This window comes from Telmatherina bonti (assembly GCF_933228915.1).
Source record: "Telmatherina bonti genome assembly, chromosome: 1".
Lineage (NCBI taxonomy): Eukaryota > Metazoa > Chordata > Actinopteri > Atheriniformes > Telmatherinidae > Telmatherina > Telmatherina bonti.
Genome location: NC_136619.1, coordinates 2,658,671 through 2,674,895, shown reverse-complemented (window position 1 = coordinate 2,674,895; position 16,225 = coordinate 2,658,671). Strand labels below are relative to the sequence as shown.

The following is a 16,225-nucleotide window of genomic DNA, read 5'->3' as shown; positions in this document are numbered from 1 at the left end:
ACGTCTCGTCACGTCTACGTCTCGTCTCGTCACGTCTACGTCTCGTCACGTCTATTACTCGTCACGTCTACGTCTCGTCATGTCTATTACTCGTCACGTCTACGTCTCGTCACGTCTATTACTCGTCACGTCTATTACTCGTCACGTCTACGTCTCGTCACGTCTACGTCTCGTCTACGTCTCGTATCGTCACGTCTACGTCTCGTCACGTCTATTACTCGTCACGTCTACGTCTCGTCATGTCTATTACTCGTCACGTCTACGTCTCGTCACGTCTATTACTCGTCATGTCTACGTCTCGTCACGTCTATTACTCGTCACGTCTACGTCTCGTCACGTCTACGTCTCGTCACGTCTATTACTCGTCACGTCTACGTCTCGTCACGTCTACGTCTCGTCACGTCTATTACTCGTCATGTCTACGTCTCGTCACGTCTCGTCACGTCTATTACTCATGACGTCTACGTCTCGTCACGTCTATTACTCGTCATGTCTACGTCTCGTCACGTCTATTACTCGTCACGTCTATTACTCGTCACGTCTACGTCTCGTCACGTCTACGTCTCGTCACGTCTATTACTCGTCACGTCTATTACTCGTCACGTCTACGTCTCGTCACGTCTATTACTCGTCATGTCTATTACTCGTCACGTCTACGTCTCGTCACGTCTACGTCTCGTCACGTCTATTACTCGTCATGTCTACGTCTCGTCACGTCTACGTCTCGTCACGTCTATTACTCGTCACGTCTATTACTCGTCATGTCTACGTCTCGTCACGTCTATTACTCGTCACGTCTACGTCTCGTCACGTCTATTACTCGTCACGTCTATTACTCGTCATGTCTACGTCTCGTCACGTCTATTACTCGTCACGTCTATTACTCGTCACGTCTATTACTCGTCATGTCTACGTCTCGTCACGTCTATTACTCGTCACGTCTACGTCTCGTCACGTCTATTACTCGTCATGTCTACGTCTCGTCACGTCTATTACTCGTCATGTCTACGTCTCGTCACGTCTATTACTCGTCACGTCTATTACTCGTCATGTCTACGTCTCGTCACGTCTATTACTCGTCACGTCTACGTCTCGTCATGTCTACGTCTCGTCACGTCTATTACTCGTCACGTCTACGTCTCGTCACGTCTATTACTCGTCACGTCTATTACTCGTCATGTCTACGTCTCGTCACGTCTACGTCTCGTCACGTCTACGTCTCGTCATGTCTATTACTCGTCACGTCTATTACTCGTCATGTCTACGTCTCGTCACGTCTATTACTCGTCATGTCTACGTCTCGTCACGTCTACGTCTCGTCACGTCTATTACTCGTCACGTCTACGTCTCGTCACGTCTATTACTCATGACGTCTACGTCTCGTCACGTCTATTACTCGTCATGTCTACGTCTCGTCACGTCTACGTCTCGTCACGTCTATTACTCATGACGTCTACGTCTCGTCACGTCTATTACTCGTCATGTCTACGTCTCGTCACGTCTATTACTCGTCACGTCTATTACTCGTCACGTCTATTACTCGTCATGTCTACGTCTCGTCACGTCTACGTCTCGTCACGTCTATTACTCGTCACGTCTACGTCTCGTCACGTCTATTACTCGTCATGTCTACGTCTCGTCACGTCTATTACTCGTCACGTCTACGTCTCGTCACGTCTACGTCTACGTCTCGTCACGTCTACGTCTCGTCACGTCTACGTCTCGTCACGTCTACGTCTCGTCACGTCTATTACTCGTCATGTCTACGTCTCGTCACGTCTATTACTCGTCACGTCTATTACTCGTCATGTCTACGTCTCGTCACGTCTACGTCTCGTCATGTCTATTACTCGTCACGTCTACGTCTCGTCACGTCTACGTCTCGTCTCGTCACGTCTACGTCTCGTCACGTCTATTACTCGTCACGTCTACGTCTCGTCATGTCTATTACTCGTCACGTCTACGTCTCGTCACGTCTATTACTCGTCACGTCTACGTCTCGTCACGTCTATTACTCGTCACGTCTATTACTCGTCACGTCTACGTCTCGTCACGTCTATTACTCGTCACGTCTACGTCTCGTCACGTCTCGTCTCGTCACGTCTACGTCTCGTCTACGTCTCGTCTCGTCACGTCTACGTCTCGTCACGTCTATTACTCGTCACGTCTACGTCTCGTCATGTCTATTACTCGTCACGTCTACGTCTCGTCACGTCTATTACTCGTCATGTCTACGTCTCGTCACGTCTATTACTCGTCACGTCTACGTCTCGTCACGTCTACGTCTCGTCACGTCTACGTCTCGTCACGTCTATTACTCGTCACGTCTACGTCTCGTCACGTCTACGTCTCGTCACGTCTATTACTCGTCACGTCTATTACTCGTCACGTCTACGTCTACGTCTCGTCACGTCTACGTCTCGTCACGTCTATTACTCGTCACGTCTACGTCTCGTCACGTCTATTACTCGTCATGTCTATTACTCGTCACGTCTATTACTCGTCACGTCTACGTCTCGTCATGTCTATTACTCGTCACGTCTATTACTCGTCATGTCTACGTCTCGTCACGTCTATTACTCGTCACGTCTACGTCTCGTCACGTCTACGTCTCGTCACGTCTATTACTCGTCATGTCTACGTCTCGTCACGTCTACGTCTCGTCACGTCTATTACTCGTCACGTCTATTACTCGTCATGTCTACGTCTCGTCACGTCTATTACTCGTCACGTCTATGTCTCGTCACGTCTATTACTCGTCACGTCTATTACTCGTCATGTCTACGTCTCGTCACGTCTATTACTCGTCACGTCTATTACTCGTCACGTCTATTACTCGTCATGTCTACGTCTCGTCACGTCTATTACTCGTCACGTCTACGTCTCGTCACGTCTATTACTCGTCATGTCTACGTCTCGTCACGTCTATTACTCGTCATGTCTACGTCTCGTCACGTCTATTACTCGTCACGTCTACGTCTCGTCTATTACTCGTCACGTCTATTACTCGTCATGTCTACGTCTCGTCACGTCTATTACTCGTCACGTCTACGTCTCGTCATGTCTACGTCTCGTCACGTCTATTACTCGTCACGTCTATTACTCGTCACGTCTATTACTCGTCATGTCTACGTCTCGTCACGTCTACGTCTCGTCACGTCTACGTCTCGTCATGTCTATTACTCGTCACGTCTATTACTCGTCATGTCTACGTCTCGTCACGTCTATTACTCGTCATGTCTACGTCTCGTCACGTCTATTACTCGTCACGTCTACGTCTCGTCACGTCTATTACTCGTCACGTCTATTACTCGTCATGTCTACGTCTCGTCACGTCTACGTCTCGTCACGTCTACGTCTCGTCATGTCTATTACTCGTCACGTCTATTACTCGTCATGTCTACGTCTCGTCACGTCTATTACTCGTCACGTCTACGTCTCGTCACGTCTACGTCTCGTCACGTCTATTACTCGTCATGTCTACGTCTCGTCACGTCTACGTCTCGTCATGTCTATTACTCGTCACGTCTACGTCTCGTCACGTCTATTACTCGTCACGTCTACGTCTCGTCACGTCTACGTCTCGTCACGTCTACGTCTCGTCACGTCTATTACTCGTCATGTCTACGTCTCGTCACGTCTATTACTCGTCATGTCTATTACTCGTCACGTCTACGTCTCGTCACGTCTATTACTCGTCATGTCTACGTCTCGTCACGTCTACGTCTCGTCATGTCTATTACTCGTCACGTCTACGTCTCGTCACGTCTATTACTCGTCACGTCTACGTCTCGTCACGTCTACGTCTCGTCACGTCTATTACTCGTCATGTCTACGTCTCGTCACGTCTATTACTCGTCACGTCTACGTCTCGTCACGTCTATTACTCGTCACGTCTACGTCTCGTCACGTCTACGTCTCGTCACGTCTCGTCACGTCTATTACTCGTCACGTCTACGTCTCGTCACGTCTATTACTCGTCATGTCTACGTCTCGTCACGTCTATTACTCGTCATGTCTACGTCTCGTAACGTCTATTACTCGTCATGTCTATTACTCGTCACGTCTACGTCTCGTCACGTCTACGTCTCGTCACGTCTACGTCTCGTCACGTCTATTACTCGTCATGTCTACGTCTCGTCACGTCTACGTCTCGTCACGTCTATTACTCGTCATGTCTACGTCTCGTCACGTCTACGTCTCGTCACGTCTATTACTCGTCACGTCTACGTCTCGTCACGTCTACGTCTTGTCACGTCTACTCTCGTCACGTCTATTACTCGTCATGTCTACGTCTCGTCACGTCTACGTCTCGTCACGTCTATTACTCGTCATGTCTACGTCTCGTCACGTCTACGTCTCGTCACGTCTATTACTCGTCATGTCTACGTCTCGTCACGTCTACGTCTCGTCACGTCTATTACTCGTCACGTCTACGTCTCGTCACGTCTATTACTCGTCATGTCTACGTCTCGTCACGTCTACGTCTCGTCACGTCTATTACTCGTCACGTCTACGTCTCGTCATGTCTATTACTCGTCACGTCTATTACTCGTCACGTCTACGTCTTGTCACGTCTATTACTCGTCATGTCTACGTCTTGTCACGTCTATTACTCGTCACGTCTACGTCTCGTCACGTCTACGTCTCGTCACGTCTACGTCTCGTCACGTCTATTACTCGTCATGTCTACGTCTCGTCACGTCTATTACTCGTCATGTCTATTACTCGTCACGTCTACGTCTCGTCACGTCTATTACTCGTCACGTCTACGTCTCGTCATGTCTATTACTCGTCACGTCTATTACTCGTCATGTCTACGTCTCGTCACGTCTATTACTCGTCACGTCTACGTCTCGTCACGTCTACGTCTCGTCACGTCTATTACTCGTCACGTCTACGTCTCGTCACGTCTACGTCTCGTCACGTCTATTACTCGTCATGTCTACGTCTCGTCACGTCTACGTCTCGTCACGTCTCGTCACGTCTATTACTCATGACGTCTACGTCTCGTCACGTCTATTACTCGTCATGTCTACGTCTCGTCACGTCTATTACTCGTCACGTCTATTACTCGTCACGTCTACGTCTCGTCACGTCTACGTCTCGTCACGTCTACGTCTCGTCACGTCTATTACTCGTCATGTCTACGTCTCGTCACGTCTACGTCTCGTCACGTCTATTACTCGTCACGTCTATTACTCGTCATGTCTACGTCTCGTCACGTCTATTACTCGTCACGTCTACGTCTCGTCACGTCTATTACTCGTCACGTCTATTACTCGTCATGTCTACGTCTCGTCACGTCTATTACTCGTCACGTCTATTACTCGTCACGTCTATTACTCGTCATGTCTACGTCTCGTCACGTCTATTACTCGTCACGTCTACGTCTCGTCACGTCTATTACTCGTCATGTCTACGTCTCGTCACGTCTATTACTCGTCATGTCTACGTCTCGTCACGTCTATTACTCGTCACGTCTATTACTCGTCATGTCTACGTCTCGTCACGTCTATTACTCGTCACGTCTACGTCTCGTCATGTCTACGTCTCGTCACGTCTATTACTCGTCACGTCTACGTCTCGTCACGTCTATTACTCGTCACGTCTATTACTCGTCATGTCTACGTCTCGTCACGTTTACGTCTCGTCACGTCTACGTCTCATCATGTCTATTACTCGTCACGTCTATTACTCGTCATGTCTACGTCTCGTCACGTCTATTACTCGTCACGTCTACGTCTCGTCACGTCTACGTCTCGTCACGTCTATTACTCGTCATGTCTACGTCTCGTCACGTCTACGTCTCGTCATGTCTATTACTCGTCACGTCTACGTCTCGTCACGTCTATTACTCGTCACGTCTACGTCTCGTCACGTCTCGTCACGTCTACGTCTCGTCACGTCTATTACTCGTCATGTCTACGTCTCGTCACGTCTATTACTCGTCATGTCTATTACTCGTCACGTCTACGTCTCGTCACGTCTATTACTCGTCATGTCTACGTCTCGTCACGTCTACGTCTCGTCATGTCTATTACTCGTCACGTCTACGTCTCGTCACGTCTATTACTCGTCACGTCTACGTCTCGTCACGTCTACGTCTCGTCACGTCTATTACTCGTCACGTCTACGTCTCGTCACGTCTATTACTCGTCATGTCTACGTCTCGTCACGTCTACGTCTCGTCACGTCTATTACTCGTCACGTCTACGTCTCGTCACGTCTACGTCTCGTCACGTCTACGTCTCGTCACGTCTATTACTCGTCATGTCTACGTCTCGTCACGTCTACGTCTCGTCACGTCTATTACTCGTCATGTCTACGTCTCGTCACGTCTACGTCTCGTCACGTCTATTACTCGTCATGTCTACGTCTCGTCACGTCTACGTCTCGTCACGTCTATTACTCGTCACGTCTACGTCTCGTCACGTCCACGTCTCGTCACGTCTATTACTCGTCATGTCTACGTCTCGTCACGTCTATTACTCGTCACGTCTACGTCTCGTCACGTCTATTACTCGTCACGTCTACGTCTCGTCACGTCTACGTCTCGTCACGTCTCGTCACGTCTATTACTCGTCACGTCTACGTCTCGTCACGTCTATTACTCGTCATGTCTACGTCTCGTCACGTCTATTACTCGTCATGTCTACGTCTCGTCACGTCTATTACTCGTCATGTCTATTACTCGTCACGTCTACGTCTCGTCACGTCTACGTCTCGTCACGTCTATTACTCGTCACGTCTACGTCTCGTCACGTCTACGTCTCGTCACGTCTATTACTCGTCATGTCTACGTCTCGTCACGTCTACGTCTCGTCACGTCTATTACTCGTCACGTCTACGTCTCGTCACGTCTACGTCTTGTCACGTCTACTCTCGTCACGTCTATTACTCGTCATGTCTACGTCTCGTCACGTCTACGTCTCGTCACGTCTATTACTCGTCATGTCTACGTCTCGTCACGTCTACGTCTCGTCACGTCTATTACTCGTCATGTCTACGTCTCGTCACGTCTACGTCTCGTCACGTCTATTACTCGTCACGTCTACGTCTCGTCACGTCTATTACTCGTCATGTCTACGTCTCGTCACGTCTATTACTCGTCACGTCTACGTCTCGTCACGTCTACGTCTACGTCTCGTCACGTCTACGTCTCGTCACGTCTACGTCTCGTCACGTCTACGTCTCGTCACGTCTATTACTCGTCATGTCTACGTCTCGTCACGTCTATTACTCGTCACGTCTATTACTCGTCATGTCTACGTCTCGTCACGTCTACGTCTCGTCATGTCTATTACTCGTCACGTCTACGTCTCGTCACGTCTACGTCTCGTCTCGTCACGTCTACGTCTCGTCACGTCTATTACTCGTCACGTCTACGTCTCGTCATGTCTATTACTCGTCACGTCTACGTCTCGTCACGTCTATTACTCGTCACGTCTACGTCTCGTCACGTCTATTACTCGTCACGTCTATTACTCGTCACGTCTACGTCTCGTCACGTCTATTACTCGTCACGTCTACGTCTCGTCACGTCTCGTCTCGTCACGTCTACGTCTCGTCTACGTCTCGTCTCGTCACGTCTACGTCTCGTCACGTCTATTACTCGTCACGTCTACGTCTCGTCATGTCTATTACTCGTCACGTCTACGTCTCGTCACGTCTATTACTCGTCATGTCTACGTCTCGTCACGTCTATTACTCGTCACGTCTACGTCTCGTCACGTCTACGTCTCGTCACGTCTACGTCTCGTCACGTCTATTACTCGTCACGTCTACGTCTCGTCACGTCTACGTCTCGTCACGTCTATTACTCGTCACGTCTATTACTCGTCACGTCTACGTCTACGTCTCGTCACGTCTACGTCTCGTCACGTCTATTACTCGTCACGTCTACGTCTCGTCACGTCTATTACTCGTCATGTCTATTACTCGTCACGTCTATTACTCGTCACGTCTACGTCTCGTCATGTCTATTACTCGTCACGTCTATTACTCGTCATGTCTACGTCTCGTCACGTCTATTACTCGTCACGTCTACGTCTCGTCACGTCTACGTCTCGTCACGTCTATTACTCGTCATGTCTACGTCTCGTCACGTCTACGTCTCGTCACGTCTATTACTCGTCACGTCTATTACTCGTCATGTCTACGTCTCGTCACGTCTATTACTCGTCACGTCTATGTCTCGTCACGTCTATTACTCGTCACGTCTATTACTCGTCATGTCTACGTCTCGTCACGTCTATTACTCGTCACGTCTATTACTCGTCACGTCTATTACTCGTCATGTCTACGTCTCGTCACGTCTATTACTCGTCACGTCTACGTCTCGTCACGTCTATTACTCGTCATGTCTACGTCTCGTCACGTCTATTACTCGTCATGTCTACGTCTCGTCACGTCTATTACTCGTCACGTCTACGTCTCGTCTATTACTCGTCACGTCTATTACTCGTCATGTCTACGTCTCGTCACGTCTATTACTCGTCACGTCTACGTCTCGTCATGTCTACGTCTCGTCACGTCTATTACTCGTCACGTCTATTACTCGTCACGTCTATTACTCGTCATGTCTACGTCTCGTCACGTCTACGTCTCGTCACGTCTACGTCTCGTCATGTCTATTACTCGTCACGTCTATTACTCGTCATGTCTACGTCTCGTCACGTCTATTACTCGTCATGTCTACGTCTCGTCACGTCTATTACTCGTCACGTCTACGTCTCGTCACGTCTATTACTCGTCACGTCTATTACTCGTCATGTCTACGTCTCGTCACGTCTACGTCTCGTCACGTCTACGTCTCGTCATGTCTATTACTCGTCACGTCTATTACTCGTCATGTCTACGTCTCGTCACGTCTATTACTCGTCACGTCTACGTCTCGTCACGTCTACGTCTCGTCACGTCTATTACTCGTCATGTCTACGTCTCGTCACGTCTACGTCTCGTCATGTCTATTACTCGTCACGTCTACGTCTCGTCACGTCTATTACTCGTCACGTCTACGTCTCGTCACGTCTACGTCTCGTCACGTCTACGTCTCGTCACGTCTATTACTCGTCATGTCTACGTCTCGTCACGTCTATTACTCGTCATGTCTATTACTCGTCACGTCTACGTCTCGTCACGTCTATTACTCGTCATGTCTACGTCTCGTCACGTCTACGTCTCGTCATGTCTATTACTCGTCACGTCTACGTCTCGTCACGTCTATTACTCGTCACGTCTACGTCTCGTCACGTCTACGTCTCGTCACGTCTATTACTCGTCATGTCTACGTCTCGTCACGTCTATTACTCGTCACGTCTACGTCTCGTCACGTCTATTACTCGTCACGTCTACGTCTCGTCACGTCTACGTCTCGTCACGTCTCGTCACGTCTATTACTCGTCACGTCTACGTCTCGTCACGTCTATTACTCGTCATGTCTACGTCTCGTCACGTCTATTACTCGTCATGTCTACGTCTCGTAACGTCTATTACTCGTCATGTCTATTACTCGTCACGTCTACGTCTCGTCACGTCTACGTCTCGTCACGTCTACGTCTCGTCACGTCTATTACTCGTCATGTCTACGTCTCGTCACGTCTACGTCTCGTCACGTCTATTACTCGTCATGTCTACGTCTCGTCACGTCTACGTCTCGTCACGTCTATTACTCGTCACGTCTACGTCTCGTCACGTCTACGTCTTGTCACGTCTACTCTCGTCACGTCTATTACTCGTCATGTCTACGTCTCGTCACGTCTACGTCTCGTCACGTCTATTACTCGTCATGTCTACGTCTCGTCACGTCTACGTCTCGTCACGTCTATTACTCGTCATGTCTACGTCTCGTCACGTCTACGTCTCGTCACGTCTATTACTCGTCACGTCTACGTCTCGTCACGTCTATTACTCGTCATGTCTACGTCTCGTCACGTCTACGTCTCGTCACGTCTATTACTCGTCACGTCTACGTCTCGTCATGTCTATTACTCGTCACGTCTATTACTCGTCACGTCTACGTCTTGTCACGTCTATTACTCGTCATGTCTACGTCTTGTCACGTCTATTACTCGTCACGTCTACGTCTCGTCACGTCTACGTCTCGTCACGTCTACGTCTCGTCACGTCTATTACTCGTCATGTCTACGTCTCGTCACGTCTATTACTCGTCATGTCTATTACTCGTCACGTCTACGTCTCGTCACGTCTATTACTCGTCACGTCTACGTCTCGTCATGTCTATTACTCGTCACGTCTATTACTCGTCATGTCTACGTCTCGTCACGTCTATTACTCGTCACGTCTACGTCTCGTCACGTCTACGTCTCGTCACGTCTATTACTCGTCACGTCTACGTCTCGTCACGTCTACGTCTCGTCACGTCTATTACTCGTCATGTCTACGTCTCGTCACGTCTACGTCTCGTCACGTCTCGTCACGTCTATTACTCATGACGTCTACGTCTCGTCACGTCTATTACTCGTCATGTCTACGTCTCGTCACGTCTATTACTCGTCACGTCTATTACTCGTCACGTCTACGTCTCGTCACGTCTACGTCTCGTCACGTCTACGTCTCGTCACGTCTATTACTCGTCATGTCTACGTCTCGTCACGTCTACGTCTCGTCACGTCTATTACTCGTCACGTCTATTACTCGTCATGTCTACGTCTCGTCACGTCTATTACTCGTCACGTCTACGTCTCGTCACGTCTATTACTCGTCACGTCTATTACTCGTCATGTCTACGTCTCGTCACGTCTATTACTCGTCACGTCTATTACTCGTCACGTCTATTACTCGTCATGTCTACGTCTCGTCACGTCTATTACTCGTCACGTCTACGTCTCGTCACGTCTATTACTCGTCATGTCTACGTCTCGTCACGTCTATTACTCGTCATGTCTACGTCTCGTCACGTCTATTACTCGTCACGTCTATTACTCGTCATGTCTACGTCTCGTCACGTCTATTACTCGTCACGTCTACGTCTCGTCATGTCTACGTCTCGTCACGTCTATTACTCGTCACGTCTACGTCTCGTCACGTCTATTACTCGTCACGTCTATTACTCGTCATGTCTACGTCTCGTCACGTTTACGTCTCGTCACGTCTACGTCTCATCATGTCTATTACTCGTCACGTCTATTACTCGTCATGTCTACGTCTCGTCACGTCTATTACTCGTCACGTCTACGTCTCGTCACGTCTACGTCTCGTCACGTCTATTACTCGTCATGTCTACGTCTCGTCACGTCTACGTCTCGTCATGTCTATTACTCGTCACGTCTACGTCTCGTCACGTCTATTACTCGTCACGTCTACGTCTCGTCACGTCTCGTCACGTCTACGTCTCGTCACGTCTATTACTCGTCATGTCTACGTCTCGTCACGTCTATTACTCGTCATGTCTATTACTCGTCACGTCTACGTCTCGTCACGTCTATTACTCGTCATGTCTACGTCTCGTCACGTCTACGTCTCGTCATGTCTATTACTCGTCACGTCTACGTCTCGTCACGTCTACGTCTCGTCATGTCTACGTCTCGTCACGTCTATTACTCGTCACGTCTATTACTCGTCACGTCTATTACTCGTCATGTCTACGTCTCGTCACGTCTACGTCTCGTCACGTCTACGTCTCGTCATGTCTATTACTCGTCACGTCTATTACTCGTCATGTCTACGTCTCGTCACGTCTATTACTCGTCATGTCTACGTCTCGTCACGTCTATTACTCGTCACGTCTACGTCTCGTCACGTCTATTACTCGTCACGTCTATTACTCGTCATGTCTACGTCTCGTCACGTCTACGTCTCGTCACGTCTACGTCTCGTCATGTCTATTACTCGTCACGTCTATTACTCGTCATGTCTACGTCTCGTCACGTCTATTACTCGTCACGTCTACGTCTCGTCACGTCTACGTCTCGTCACGTCTATTACTCGTCATGTCTACGTCTCGTCACGTCTACGTCTCGTCATGTCTATTACTCGTCACGTCTACGTCTCGTCACGTCTATTACTCGTCACGTCTACGTCTCGTCACGTCTACGTCTCGTCACGTCTACGTCTCGTCACGTCTATTACTCGTCATGTCTACGTCTCGTCACGTCTATTACTCGTCATGTCTATTACTCGTCACGTCTACGTCTCGTCACGTCTATTACTCGTCATGTCTACGTCTCGTCACGTCTACGTCTCGTCATGTCTATTACTCGTCACGTCTACGTCTCGTCACGTCTATTACTCGTCACGTCTACGTCTCGTCACGTCTACGTCTCGTCACGTCTATTACTCGTCATGTCTACGTCTCGTCACGTCTATTACTCGTCACGTCTACGTCTCGTCACGTCTATTACTCGTCACGTCTACGTCTCGTCACGTCTACGTCTCGTCACGTCTCGTCACGTCTATTACTCGTCACGTCTACGTCTCGTCACGTCTATTACTCGTCATGTCTACGTCTCGTCACGTCTATTACTCGTCATGTCTACGTCTCGTAACGTCTATTACTCGTCATGTCTATTACTCGTCACGTCTACGTCTCGTCACGTCTACGTCTCGTCACGTCTACGTCTCGTCACGTCTATTACTCGTCATGTCTACGTCTCGTCACGTCTACGTCTCGTCACGTCTATTACTCGTCATGTCTACGTCTCGTCACGTCTACGTCTCGTCACGTCTATTACTCGTCACGTCTACGTCTCGTCACGTCTACGTCTTGTCACGTCTACTCTCGTCACGTCTATTACTCGTCATGTCTACGTCTCGTCACGTCTACGTCTCGTCACGTCTATTACTCGTCATGTCTACGTCTCGTCACGTCTACGTCTCGTCACGTCTATTACTCGTCATGTCTACGTCTCGTCACGTCTACGTCTCGTCACGTCTATTACTCGTCACGTCTACGTCTCGTCACGTCTATTACTCGTCATGTCTACGTCTCGTCACGTCTACGTCTCGTCACGTCTATTACTCGTCACGTCTACGTCTCGTCATGTCTATTACTCGTCACGTCTATAACTCGTCACGTCTACGTCTTGTCACGTCTATTACTCGTCATGTCTACGTCTTGTCACGTCTATTACTCGTCACGTCTACGTCTCGTCACGTCTACGTCTCGTCACGTCTACGTCTCGTCACGTCTATTACTCGTCATGTCTACGTCTCGTCACGTCTATTACTCGTCATGTCTATTACTCGTCACGTCTACGTCTCGTCACGTCTATTACTCGTCACGTCTACGTCTCGTCATGTCTATTACTCGTCACGTCTATTACTCGTCATGTCTACGTCTCGTCACGTCTATTACTCGTCACGTCTACGTCTCGTCACGTCTACGTCTCGTCACGTCTATTACTCGTCACGTCTACGTCTCGTCACGTCTACGTCTCGTCACGTCTATTACTCGTCATGTCTACGTCTCGTCACGTCTACGTCTCGTCACGTCTCGTCACGTCTATTACTCATGACGTCTACGTCTCGTCACGTCTATTACTCGTCATGTCTACGTCTCGTCACGTCTATTACTCGTCACGTCTATTACTCGTCACGTCTACGTCTCGTCACGTCTACGTCTCGTCACGTCTACGTCTCGTCACGTCTATTACTCGTCATGTCTACGTCTCGTCACGTCTACGTCTCGTCACGTCTATTACTCGTCACGTCTATTACTCGTCATGTCTACGTCTCGTCACGTCTATTACTCGTCACGTCTACGTCTCGTCACGTCTATTACTCGTCACGTCTATTACTCGTCATGTCTACGTCTCGTCACGTCTATTACTCGTCACGTCTATTACTCGTCACGTCTATTACTCGTCATGTCTACGTCTCGTCACGTCTATTACTCGTCACGTCTACGTCTCGTCACGTCTATTACTCGTCATGTCTACGTCTCGTCACGTCTATTACTCGTCATGTCTACGTCTCGTCACGTCTATTACTCGTCACGTCTATTACTCGTCATGTCTACGTCTCGTCACGTCTATTACTCGTCACGTCTACGTCTCGTCATGTCTACGTCTCGTCACGTCTATTACTCGTCACGTCTACGTCTCGTCACGTCTATTACTCGTCACGTCTATTACTCGTCATGTCTACGTCTCGTCACGTTTACGTCTCGTCACGTCTACGTCTCATCATGTCTATTACTCGTCACGTCTATTACTCGTCATGTCTACGTCTCGTCACGTCTATTACTCGTCACGTCTACGTCTCGTCACGTCTACGTCTCGTCACGTCTATTACTCGTCATGTCTACGTCTCGTCACGTCTACGTCTCGTCATGTCTATTACTCGTCACGTCTACGTCTCGTCACGTCTATTACTCGTCACGTCTACGTCTCGTCACGTCTCGTCACGTCTACGTCTCGTCACGTCTATTACTCGTCATGTCTACGTCTCGTCACGTCTATTACTCGTCATGTCTATTACTCGTCACGTCTACGTCTCGTCACGTCTATTACTCGTCATGTCTACGTCTCGTCACGTCTACGTCTCGTCATGTCTATTACTCGTCACGTCTACGTCTCGTCACGTCTATTACTCGTCACGTCTACGTCTCGTCACGTCTACGTCTCGTCACGTCTATTACTCGTCACGTCTACGTCTCGTCACGTCTATTACTCGTCATGTCTACGTCTCGTCACGTCTACGTCTCGTCACGTCTATTACTCGTCACGTCTACGTCTCGTCACGTCTACGTCTCGTCACGTCTACGTCTCGTCACGTCTATTACTCGTCATGTCTACGTCTCGTCACGTCTACGTCTCGTCACGTCTATTACTCGTCATGTCTACGTCTCGTCACGTCTACGTCTCGTCACGTCTATTACTCGTCATGTCTACGTCTCGTCACGTCTACGTCTCGTCACGTCTATTACTCGTCACGTCTACGTCTCGTCACGTCCACGTCTCGTCACGTCTATTACTCGTCATGTCTACGTCTCGTCACGTCTATTACTCGTCACGTCTACGTCTCGTCACGTCTATTACTCGTCACGTCTACGTCTCGTCACGTCTACGTCTCGTCACGTCTCGTCACGTCTATTACTCGTCACGTCTACGTCTCGTCACGTCTATTACTCGTCATGTCTACGTCTCGTCACGTCTATTACTCGTCATGTCTACGTCTCGTCACGTCTATTACTCGTCATGTCTATTACTCGTCACGTCTACGTCTCGTCACGTCTACGTCTCGTCACGTCTATTACTCGTCACGTCTACGTCTCGTCACGTCTACGTCTCGTCACGTCTATTACTCGTCATGTCTACGTCTCGTCACGTCTACGTCTCGTCACGTCTATTACTCGTCACGTCTACGTCTCGTCACGTCTACGTCTTGTCACGTCTACTCTCGTCACGTCTATTACTCGTCATGTCTACGTCTCGTCACGTCTACGTCTCGTCACGTCTATTACTCGTCATGTCTACGTCTCGTCACGTCTACGTCTCGTCACGTCTATTACTCGTCACGTCTACGTCTCGTCATGTCTATTACTCGTCACGTCTATTACTCGTCACGTCTACGTCTTGTCACGTCTATTACTCGTCATGTCTACGTCTTGTCATGTCTATTACTCGTCACGTCTATTACTCGTCATGTCTACGTCTCGTCACGTCTATTACTCGTCACGTCTACGTCTCGTCACGTCTACGTCTCGTCACGTCTATTACTCGTCACGTCTACGTCTCGTCACGTCTACGTCTCGTCACGTCTATTACTCGTCATGTCTACGTCTCGTCACGTCTACGTCTCGTCACGTCTCGTCACGTCTATTACTCATGACGTCTACGTCTCGTCACGTCTATTACTCGTCATGTCTACGTCTCGTCACGTCTATTACTCGTCACGTCTATTACTCGTCACGTCTACGTCTCGTCACGTCTACGTCTCGTCACGTCTACGTCTCGTCACGTCTATTACTCGTCATGTCTACGTCTCGTCACGTCTACGTCTCGTCACGTCTATTACTCGTCACGTCTATTACTCGTCATGTCTACGTCTCGTCACGTCTATTACTCGTCACGTCTACGTCTCGTCACGTCTATTACTCGTCACGTCTATTACTCGTCATGTCTACGTCTCGTCACGTCTATTACTCGTCACGTCTATTACTCGTCACGTCTATTACTCGTCATGTCTACGTCTCGTCACGTCTATTACTCGTCACGTCTACGTCTCGTCACGTCTATTACTCGTCATGTCTACGTCTCGT

General features: G+C 49.1%; 1 protein-coding gene across 3 annotated transcripts in view; it reads right to left on the bottom strand.

Moving 5' to 3' along the window:
- lrrk1 (leucine-rich repeat kinase 1) overlaps positions 1–16,225 on the bottom strand; it is a 331,059-nt gene that overhangs the window by 223,142 nt on the left and 91,692 nt on the right. The gene's annotated exons all lie outside the window — the stretch shown is intronic.